Genomic DNA, 10,174 nt, shown 5'->3' with positions numbered 1-10,174 from the left:
TCCCCGGAGCGAAGGAGGCTGAGGGGTGACCTTATACAGGTTTATAAAATCATACGGGGCACAGAAAGGGTGAACCGCCACAGTTTTTGTCCCAGGGTAGGGGAACCTAAAACTAGAGGGCACAGGTTTAATGCGAGAGGGGAGAGATTTAAAGGCGTCTTGAGGGGCAAGTTTTTTCACACAGAGGGTGGTGGGTACATGGAACGAGCTGCCAGAGGAAGTGGTAGAGGTGGGTACAATTACAGCATTTAAAAGACAGTTGGACAGGTACATGGATAGGAGGGATATGGACCAAATGCAGGCAAATGGGACCAGCTCAGTTGGACACCTTAGTTGGCATGGTCGAGTTGGGCGGAAGGGCCTGTTTCCGTGCTATGATTCTAGACCCATTGGGCCAAATGGCCTCTCGGACTCTGTTACCATGAGTCTGTGATTTGAATCACTGAGGTGCCAGTGAGACTGAATCAGACGGTTTCCCAAAATACCTTGGGCAGCACAGTGGCACTGCAGGTAGAGCCGCTGCCTCACAGCTCCAGAGACCCTGGTTCGATCCCGACCTCCGGCGCTGTCTGAGTTTGCACGGTCTCCCTGTGACTGTGTGGGTTTCCCCTGGGTGCTCCAGTTTCCTCCCACGTCCCAAAAGAGAATCAGTAGGTTAATTGGCTGCTGTAAGTTGTCCTCAGTGTGTGGGTGAGGAGTAGAATCTGGGGGGAGTTGATGGGAACGTGAGTTTAACGTAGGATCAGTGTAAATGGGTGGGTGATGGTCGGCACAGACTTGATGGGCCGAAGGGCCCTTTTCTGTCCTGTATCTTTCTCTGACTCTATGCATTGTTGTTGCTGAGCCCTGAATTTATAGTTCAATACCAATTAGGGCAGTACGGTATTGTAGCGGTTAGCGTAACGCTATTACAGCGCCAGCGACCAGGGTTCAATTCCAGCCGCTGTCTGTAAGGAGTTTGTACATTCTCCCCATGTCTGCGTGGGTTTCCTCCGGGTGCTCCGGTTTCCTCCCACATTCCAAAAGCGAATGGGTTAGTAGGTTAACATGGGTGTAATTGGGCGGTGCAGGCTCGTTGGGCCGGAAGGGCCTGTTACCTTGCTGTACAAATAAAGTTTTTATAAAAACCCATCCCATCATCACCGTTCACCAGATGAACGTGTGCCTCTCCCCCTCCCTCACTGACCGCACACTCTGCACCACTCCTCTCGCCCTGTCTGTCTCGCTGCCTGGTTTCCCGGTTCACACCCTATGTCGTCCCTTCTGTTCCTGTGGCCTTTCCTGTCCTCCGCGCCGTCAAACACTGCGTCCATCGGCTTTCTCATCACTAACTCTCCGGCATTTCTCTGTCACCACCAATCATACGCATTCCTTCTATTTATCCTCTGTTTGTCCTACCTCTATCGCTCTTTCTGTCTCTCTCTATCAATCCTTTACTCTCTCTCTCTCCCCCTCCCTCCCTCATTCTATTTTCTTATCTCTCTGGGTGCCTCTGCTCCCTCTCTCTCTCCCTCTCTCTCTCTCACCCTCTCTATCTCTCTCTCACTTTCTCTCTCTCACTCTCTCTCCCTCACTCTCTCTCCCTCTCTCTCTCTCTCACCCTCTCTATCTCTCTCTCACTTTCTCTCTCTCACTCTCTCCCTCCCTCACTCTCTCTCCCTCTCTTTCTCTCTCTCTTTCTCTCTCTCCCTCTCTCTTTCTCTCTCTCACCCTCTCTCTCTCTCACCCTCTCTCTCTCACTTTCTCTCTCTCTCTCACTCTCTCTCTCTCCCTCTCACTCTCTCCCTCTCTCCCCCTCTCTCCCTCTCTCTCCCTCACTCTCTCTCCCCCTCTCTCTCCCTCTCTCTTTCCCCCTCTCTCTCCCTCTCACTTTCTCTCCCTCTCTCTCACTACTCACTCTTCCACTCTCTCACTCTCGTTCTCTTTCTCTCTGTCTCTCTATCTCTCTCCTATCTCTCACTCTCTCTCTCTCGCTCTGTCTCTCCCCTCCCTGAATATTTCATATTAACCCAGCTGTCTCTCTCTCTTTTCCTTCCGATCTTTCCTTTGTCTCTGGGTTCTGGGGCACGCCCCAGCTAAAATTTCAAAGTACAACAGTAGCCCATAAAGCTCCTTCCATTAACACAGGGTGTTTTACAAACTTTGTTCTTCATGACATCAGTTAACGTGGAATGAAAGGGCTAGGTTCAGTTTCCTGTTCAAACAACTTAATTGGAAGCTTAAAAAAAAGTTGCAAAGTCAGATTTTTGCCAAATATTCCTCTCATATCCTGCAGCAGCGATGAATTAACCCAGACACAACTCTGATTGTGATCTTAGCTCATTCCAGCAAATCCTAACCCCAGCTGTGTTCTTTCAAGAGGGACCTTGTGACTATATAACAAAACGTACCTAAGTGGAAAAGGCTGAAAGGCTGGCATTTCAATAGTACCTTTTGACCTCCGCATAGCCTGAAGTGTCCTACGGCCGATGATGTGCAGCCGCTGTTGTAACGCTGGAAGTTTGTGCACAGCAGGATCCCACGAACAGTAGCTTTATACAGCACCAGAGTAGACCCTTCAGCCCAACTAGTCTATGCTGACCAAAGTAATGATCAGATTGGGCAGCACGGTAGCGTAGCAGTTAGTGCGATTCTATTACAGTGTAGGCGATCGGGGTTCGATTCCCCTCACTGTCTGTAAGGAGTTTGTACGTTCTCCCGCGTCTGTGTGGGTTTCCTCCGGGTGCTCTGGTTTCCTCCCACATTGCAAAGACGTACGGGTAGGTTAATTTGGGTTTAAAATGGGTGGCGCGGACTTGTTGGGCTGGAAGGGCCTGTTACCATGCTGTAAATAAAATGTAAAAAAATTTAAGGTATTCCGTGTTTATTTTGTAGCGAGGTTGGTTGAAGAGAAGAAATAGGAACATATATAGTGTTGCAGTTAGAGAGAAAGTGCAGTGCAGAAAGACAATAAGGTGCAAGGTCCACGACGAGGTAGATTGGGAGATCACAGAGGAGACACGAGAGAATGCAGATGCTGGAAATCTGGAGCAACACAGAAAATGCTTGAAGAACTCAGCGGGTCAGACAGCATCTGTGGAGGGAAATGGATGGTCGACATTTCAGGTCAAGACCCTTCATCAAGACTGGGAAGAGGGGAGAGAGCCCGTATAAAAAGGTGGGGGGAAGGGGTGGGGTCAGAGCTGGGGGGGGGGGGTGATAGGTGGATCCAGGAGAGAGGGGGGTGATAGGGAGGTAAGGGATTGGGGGAGATTGGGAATTATGTCAGAAGCTGGGGGGTGATGGGTGGAAGTGGCCAAGGGCTGAAGGAGATGGAATCTGATAGGAGAGGACAGTGGACCATGGAGTAAAGAGAAGGAGGGGAGGAGGGAAACCAGAGGGAGGAATATGTGGGTGAGGGGCAGATAGGGAGGGAGGGGGAGGCAAAAGAGATGGAGTGATGGGGGCTGGTGCGATGAGGGCAAAAAAAGGGACAGAGGGGTAACCGGGAGTTAGAGAAATCAATGTTCACGCTGACAGGTTGGAGACTCCCAAGGCGGAAAATGAGGTGCTTTGAACCTGCGCCATGTCTCTCTCTGGCTGCGTCTCTCAAGCACTGGACCTGACCATCAACATTCCTCCATTTGGAGCGGTTGTCCAGATCTCCCGAGAAGGGATTGTGATAATCTCAGCCTCTTCAGACACTCGTGGCAAAGCAGTCCACATTCCAAACTGGCCTCCATGCTGACAAACATTCTTCCAGGTCAACCTCGAGACCCCACCACTTCTGTTCCTTTCTTTTGCAATTAATTCTGCGCTTGGTCTGGAGTTAGAGTTCTGCCTGAGGTAATGTTTCTCCAACATGTTTGCACTGATATTTGTATATACAAAATCAGAAATTTAAGGTACAGAGAGAGTTCATTTGGCCCACAATGTTCACCGTGACCAAAGAGGAGTCATTTAATCTGACCTCATATCCTTGCTTGGAACCCATCCCTCTGCAGACCACGGTTCTTCAATTCCACACCAAGTACTGTTGAAGTGTGATGAGAACTTCTGCCTCTCCCATCCTCTCATCGAGTCAGGCCCTTCAGCCCAACCAGTCCATGCCGACCACGGTGCCCACCCAGCTAGTCCCAATTTCCTGCGTTCGGCCCATATCCCTCCAAGCCCCGCCCCTCCATGTACCTATCCAAATGCTTCTTAAATGACACTGTACCTGCCTCACCCACTTCCTCTGGTGGCTCGTTCCATACATTCACCACCCTCTGCATGATAAAGTTGCCCCTCAAGTCCATTTTAAATCTTTCCCCTCTCACCCTAAACCTATATCCCCTAGTTTTGGACTCCCCTACCCTGGGGAAAACACTGTTACCGTCCACCTTATCCACTTCTATAAGGTCGGCCCTTCATTCTCCTACGTTCCAAGGAATAAAGACCTAGCCTGTCCAACCTGTCCCTATAACTCAGGCCCTCTAGTCCTGGCAACATCCTCGTAAATCTTTTCTGCAATCTTTCCAGTTTAACCAAAACTGTACACAGGACTCCAAGCGTGGCCTCAACAGTGACTGATACAACTGCAAGATAATCTCCCAGTTCTCTTGACCTCCTTCAAAATGGGATTGTTTACACCAAACGGGAGCCAGACATTAGCACAAGGGTTGGCCCCTATTGGGTTACCAGTGGCCTGAACGCCTTTGCTGGTTGTTCACGATACTCTACACAGTAAATTGGGTCTCGCTGCTCCTGTTTTAAGCCACAAAATGGTCACAGCTGCTTTTTAATCAGTGAACATCTCAAGATTCTACTGATTTTAGAAGGTAGACGAGGTGGTTAAATGGACTGGATTTTAGGGTCATAGAGTCAGACAGCGTTAGAACATACTGTGCAGCCAACGGAATCTACAAGTGATCGTCAAGCACCCTCCCACATTCCCCTCACCTCCCCCAGGTTCCGCCCCTCACACACACACTCGGGGCAATTTACAATGGCCAATTAACCCACCGACCCGCACATCTTTGGGATGTGGGGGGAAACCGGAGCACCCGAGGGGAAACCCACGCGGTCACAGGGAGAACGTGCCGATTCCACACAGACAGCTCCGGAGGTCGGGATTGAACCCGGGTCTCTGGAGCTGTGAGGCAGTGGCTCTATCAGCTGTGTCACCGTGCTGCCCAACTAATGAAGGATTTTCATCCATAACAACCCAACTAAGTGCCAGCAACGGTGAAGACAAGAGTGGGCCACTTGACCCCTCGCTCCTGCTCTGCTCTTCAGTAAAGCTGGTCTACGTCAGCACCATATTCCTGTACTAACCCAGAATTCTTCGATCCCTTTATTATGTAAAAACCTATCAATCTCTGTCTTGAATATCCTCACAGTCCTGATGCTGGGTCTCGACCCGAAACACCAACCGTCCAGATTCCCCCCACAGATGCTGCTCGACCCGCTGAGTTCCTCCAGCAGATTGTGTGTTGCTCCGGATTGCGGCGCCTGCCATCTCCTGTGTGCCGCCACTGTCTGATCCTCCACATTCCCTCCATGAGAGAATTCCAGCGACTCACCCCCTCTGTGATTTGTCCTCGTCTCAGTCCTGAATGACCAGCTCCTTGTTTTAAGACTGTGACCTTTGGTTCTGGGCACGCCAGCCAGTGTAAACATCATCCCCACATGTACCCTGCCAAACTTTGGATGAACCTTGGCAGCTCATCTTATTGTGCACATGGTGTCTGCGTCTGCATAATTACTGCTGTCTCTGTGGAGACTGAAATGCTATCAATTTAGTTGAGGAATTCTTGTCCTCTGTAGCACCAAAATCATGTCAACACTTTATGAAATCTGCCCAGCTTTAGAGCAGGGGTGAGCTAGACAGAGCTGAAGTCTCTCAGTTTTAAGGAACATTTGCAAACTCAGGAAGTTCCAAAGAACACTGAAGTTGAAGAACATTAGCTCTGCAGTTTTGGGGTAGAATCTCAGACTACTGAATTAAATTGAATTAATTAAATTGTTTTTTATTGTCACATGTACTGGGGTACAGGAAAAAAACTTGTCTTGCATGTCATCCATACAGATCAATTCATCACATCGGTGCATCGAGGTAGAACAAGGAAGAATAACAGAATGCAGAATAAAGTGTTACAGTTACAGAGAAAGTGCAGTGCAGGCAGACAATAAGGTGCAAGGGCCATAACGAGGTAGATTGTGAGGTCAAGAGTCCATCCCACCATACTAGGGGACTGTTCACTAGTCTTATAACAGCGGGATAGAAGCTGTCCTTGAGCCTGGTGGTACGTACTTTCAGGCTTTTGTATCTTCTGCCCGATGGGAGGGGAGAGAAGAGAGAATGTCCGGGGTGGGTGGGGTCTTTGATTATGTTGGCTGCTTTGCCAAGGCAGCGAGAAGTGTAGACAAGAGTCCAAGGAGGGGAGGCTGGTTTCTGTGATGTGCTGAGCTGTGTCCACAACTCTCTGCAGTTTCCTGCGGTCTTGGGCTGAGCAGTTGATGCATTAGCTCCATCTCCCTCTGTGCCCTGCTCATTCATGTACCTTTCCAGATGCCTCTTAAATGTTGTTCCTGTTCCTGCCTCCTCCACCTCCTCTGGCAGCTCATCCCAGATACCAACTACTCTTTGTGTGGAAAATTTACCCCTCAGATCCCCTTTAAACCTTCTCCCTCAAACACATGCCATCTAGTTTTAGACAACCCTACCTCCGGAAACAAACACTGGCTATCTATCTACCCTTTGTAACTTTTATTGTGGTTCCAGAAAATATCATTGGTGTTGTTTCAAAGGCAAGTGTTATTCTGGAGGTCTTGGGAGTTTGTGGATGTACCTGTTGAATTATTGCTCCATTCCCTGTACATATGGCCTTGGTGCATTCCCCACTCCCAGCAGTTGTTATAGAATCGTAGAGTCATACAGCAGGGAAACAGACCCTTTGGCCCAACGCATCCATCCTGACCAAGTTTCCTAACCAAACTAGTCCCATTTGCCCACATTTGGCCCATATTCCTCTAAACCTTTCCTATTCGTGTAAATGCCTGTCAAATGTCATAAGTGTACTTGCTTTTAAAACTTCCTCTGGCAGCTCGTTCCATATACACACCACTGTCTGTGTGAAAAATTTGCCCCTCAGGCCCTTTTTAAATCTTTCCCCTCTCACCTTGAACCTGTGACCTCTAGTTTTAGACTCCCCTACCCTGGGAAAAGACTTGTGACCGTTCACCTTATCTCGCCCGTCATGATTTTATAAACCTCTATAAGGTCACCTCTCGTTCTCCTTCGCTCCTGGGAAAAAGTTCCGGCCTACTCAGCCTCTTTTATAACCCAAGCCCTCCCGTCTCAGTAACATCCTCGTAAACCTTTTTTGACTCTTTCCAGTTCAATGACACCCTTCCTACAGCAGGGTAATCAGAACTACACGCAGTACTGCAAATGTAGCCTTACCAACGTCTTGTACCATTGTAGCATGATGTCCCAACTCCTGTACTCAATATCCTGACTGAAGGCCAGCGTGCCGAATGCCTTCTTCACCACCCCGTCTACCTGTGTCACCACTTTCAAAGAACTATGTCCCTGCACCCCCGGGTCTCTCTGTTCTACAACACTCCCCAGGGCCCTACCATTTACTGTGTAAGTCCTGCCCTGGTTTGTTTTACCAAAATGCAACACCTCAAGTTCATCTGAGTTAAACTTCATCTGCCATTCCTTGTTCCACTGACCCAGTTGATCAAGATCAAGATGGGATTTCTCCTTCATGGAAGGTGTTACCATCAAAAACCAGGCGCAATCTGATTTGTCATGGGACGTTATCAGGGAGAGGCAGAGGTTACCTGGCCCTTATGTCATGGATCTAAAGCATCAACTGTTTCTCTCTCCACAGATGCTGCCTGACCTGCTGAGTGTTTCCAGCATTTTCTGTTGTTATTCCAGTGGGAAACTCGTTGAGGATGAGTTGAGAAAGACTGAGAGAAGTGCTGGGGCAATGATATGGCCTTGCTTGACACCAGCTTGCAATGAGTTTGGCTCAAGTCAAGTCAAGTTTATTGTCATGCGCACAAGTGCAGTGAGGTACAGGTATAATGTAAAATATGCTTTGCAGAAGCATAAATTATGCATAAGTTATACATAAAATTATACGAGACAGTGAAAAAAACTGCAAACTCAGGACCGCAGCGCAAAATAAAACCAAGACAATCGGAGACAAGTCCATGGTAGTGCAAGAGGTGGTCCGTAGTGTTCTATTGCTGAGGAAGGGTTAGGGTTGCGCAGGTCGGTTCAAGGACCTGGTGTGGATCCGTTGGACAATGTCAGCAGGCCGACTCCATTGTCGGCGGGTTGGCTGTATGGGGAGAGACTGTGGACTACAGAGTTTAGAAAATGAGGGGAGGTCTCATGGAAACAGGCCAAATGCTCACAGAGCTTGACAGGGTGGATGCAGGGAGCGTGTTTACCTTGCTGATGAGCTCAGGAATGGACGCACAGTTTCAGAGTAAGATCGGGGGATTGACGGGATACCAAGTCCAAGCCAGAGGTTGGTCAAGTGTGAGGTTGTTGTTGTGACACCACTCAACCAGCCGATCTATCTCACTCCTGTACGCCTCCTCATCGCCATGTGAGATTCTGCCAACAACAGTGGTGTCATCGGTGAATTTATCAATGGCGTTTGAGCTGTGCCCAGCCACACAGTCATGAGTGTAGAGCAGTGGGCTAAGCACGCATCCTTGAGGTGCGCCTGTGTTGATTGTCAGCGAGGAGGAGATGTTACTACTGATTTGCACTGACTGTGGTCTCCCAATAAAGAAGTTGAGGACCCAGTTGCAGAGAGAGGTACAGTGGCCTACGTTTTGAAGTTTCAAAGGTTTTGAGGCTAGCCAGCTCCTCAAACCTTTTCTGCCGTTCATAGTGGATCTGATTCATCCACTCCACCTTAAAAGTAGTCAAAAACTTTGCTTCCACCGAGGAAGAGCGTTCCAAAGACACAACCTTCTGGACCTTGGAGTACAATTACATGGTTCCCTGAGAGTGGAGTCACAGGTAGACAGGGTGGTGAAGAAGGCTTTTGGCAGGCTGGCCTTCATCAGTCAGGGCATTGAGTATAAAAGTTGGGAGGTCATGGTGCAGTTGTACAGGACACTGGTGAGGCCGCACCATGTATTGTGTTCAGTTTTGGTCACTCTGCTGTAGGAAAGATGTAATTAAACTGGAAAGAGTGCAGAAAAGATTTACAAGGATGCTGCCAGGACTTGGGGCTGAGTTACAGGGAGAGGTTGGACAGGCTAGGACTTTGTTCCTTGGAGTGTAGGAGAATGAGGGGTGAACTTATAGAGGTGTATAAAGTCATGAGGGGCATAGATAGGGTGAATGCACTCAGTCTTTTTCCCAGAGCTGGGGTATCAAGAACTAGAAGGCACAGGTTTAAGGTGAGAAGGGAAAGATTTAATAGGAACCCAAGGGGCAACTTTTTTACGCAAAGGGTGGTGTGTACGTGGAACGAGCTGCCAGAGGAAGTGGCTGAAGCGGGTACGATAACAACTTTTAAAAGACAGTTGGACAAGTAGATGGATAGGTAAGGTTTAGAACGTTATGGGCCAAATGCTGGCAAATGGGACTCTTGGTCAGCATGGACCAGTTGGGCCGAAGAGCCTGTTTCCGTGCTGTATGACTATGACTCTGAGAGAAAAATAATCACCTCATATTTGTCCGAACAGGCCAACTTCTGTTCTTCAAACCCCAAGTATCAAATGCAGACTTACTTCACCAATTCACCCAACCTCAAACGGTGCCACAGAGACATCAGTGGGGATTGTCAAGAAGGTATAACAAGAGCTAAGGTTTAAATCTGAAGCAGCCATCAGCAAATATTCAGATGAACTGCAGGACAATGCCACATTCCATGGATTACTCCAGCTGTGTGACTAATGCACAAAAGGCTTGGACCAAAATTCCATCTAAATCCCGAGGGGGAGAGTGGATGAGTGTTGGTGGTGACAGGAGTAAAATCATTACCCGATCCACAGAGAAAGTTTAAACAACATGACCACTCTCGCTCACTCACGTGTTAGCACCTGACAAATCCATCACTGGGAAACGGGACGCTGCAGCGATAGTTGACGTGCGCAGTACAAAGAGATATCTTGTGGAAGTAGGACATAAAATTAGAAGGGTTCCTACAAATTACTTCAACCTCGTGAG

Source organism: Pristis pectinata, chromosome 4, assembly GCF_009764475.1.
Source record: "Pristis pectinata isolate sPriPec2 chromosome 4, sPriPec2.1.pri, whole genome shotgun sequence".
NCBI classification, from domain to species: Eukaryota; Metazoa; Chordata; class Chondrichthyes; order Rhinopristiformes; family Pristidae; genus Pristis; species Pristis pectinata.
The sequence above is the reverse complement of the archived record's forward strand: the minus strand, read 5'-3'. Positions refer to the sequence as shown.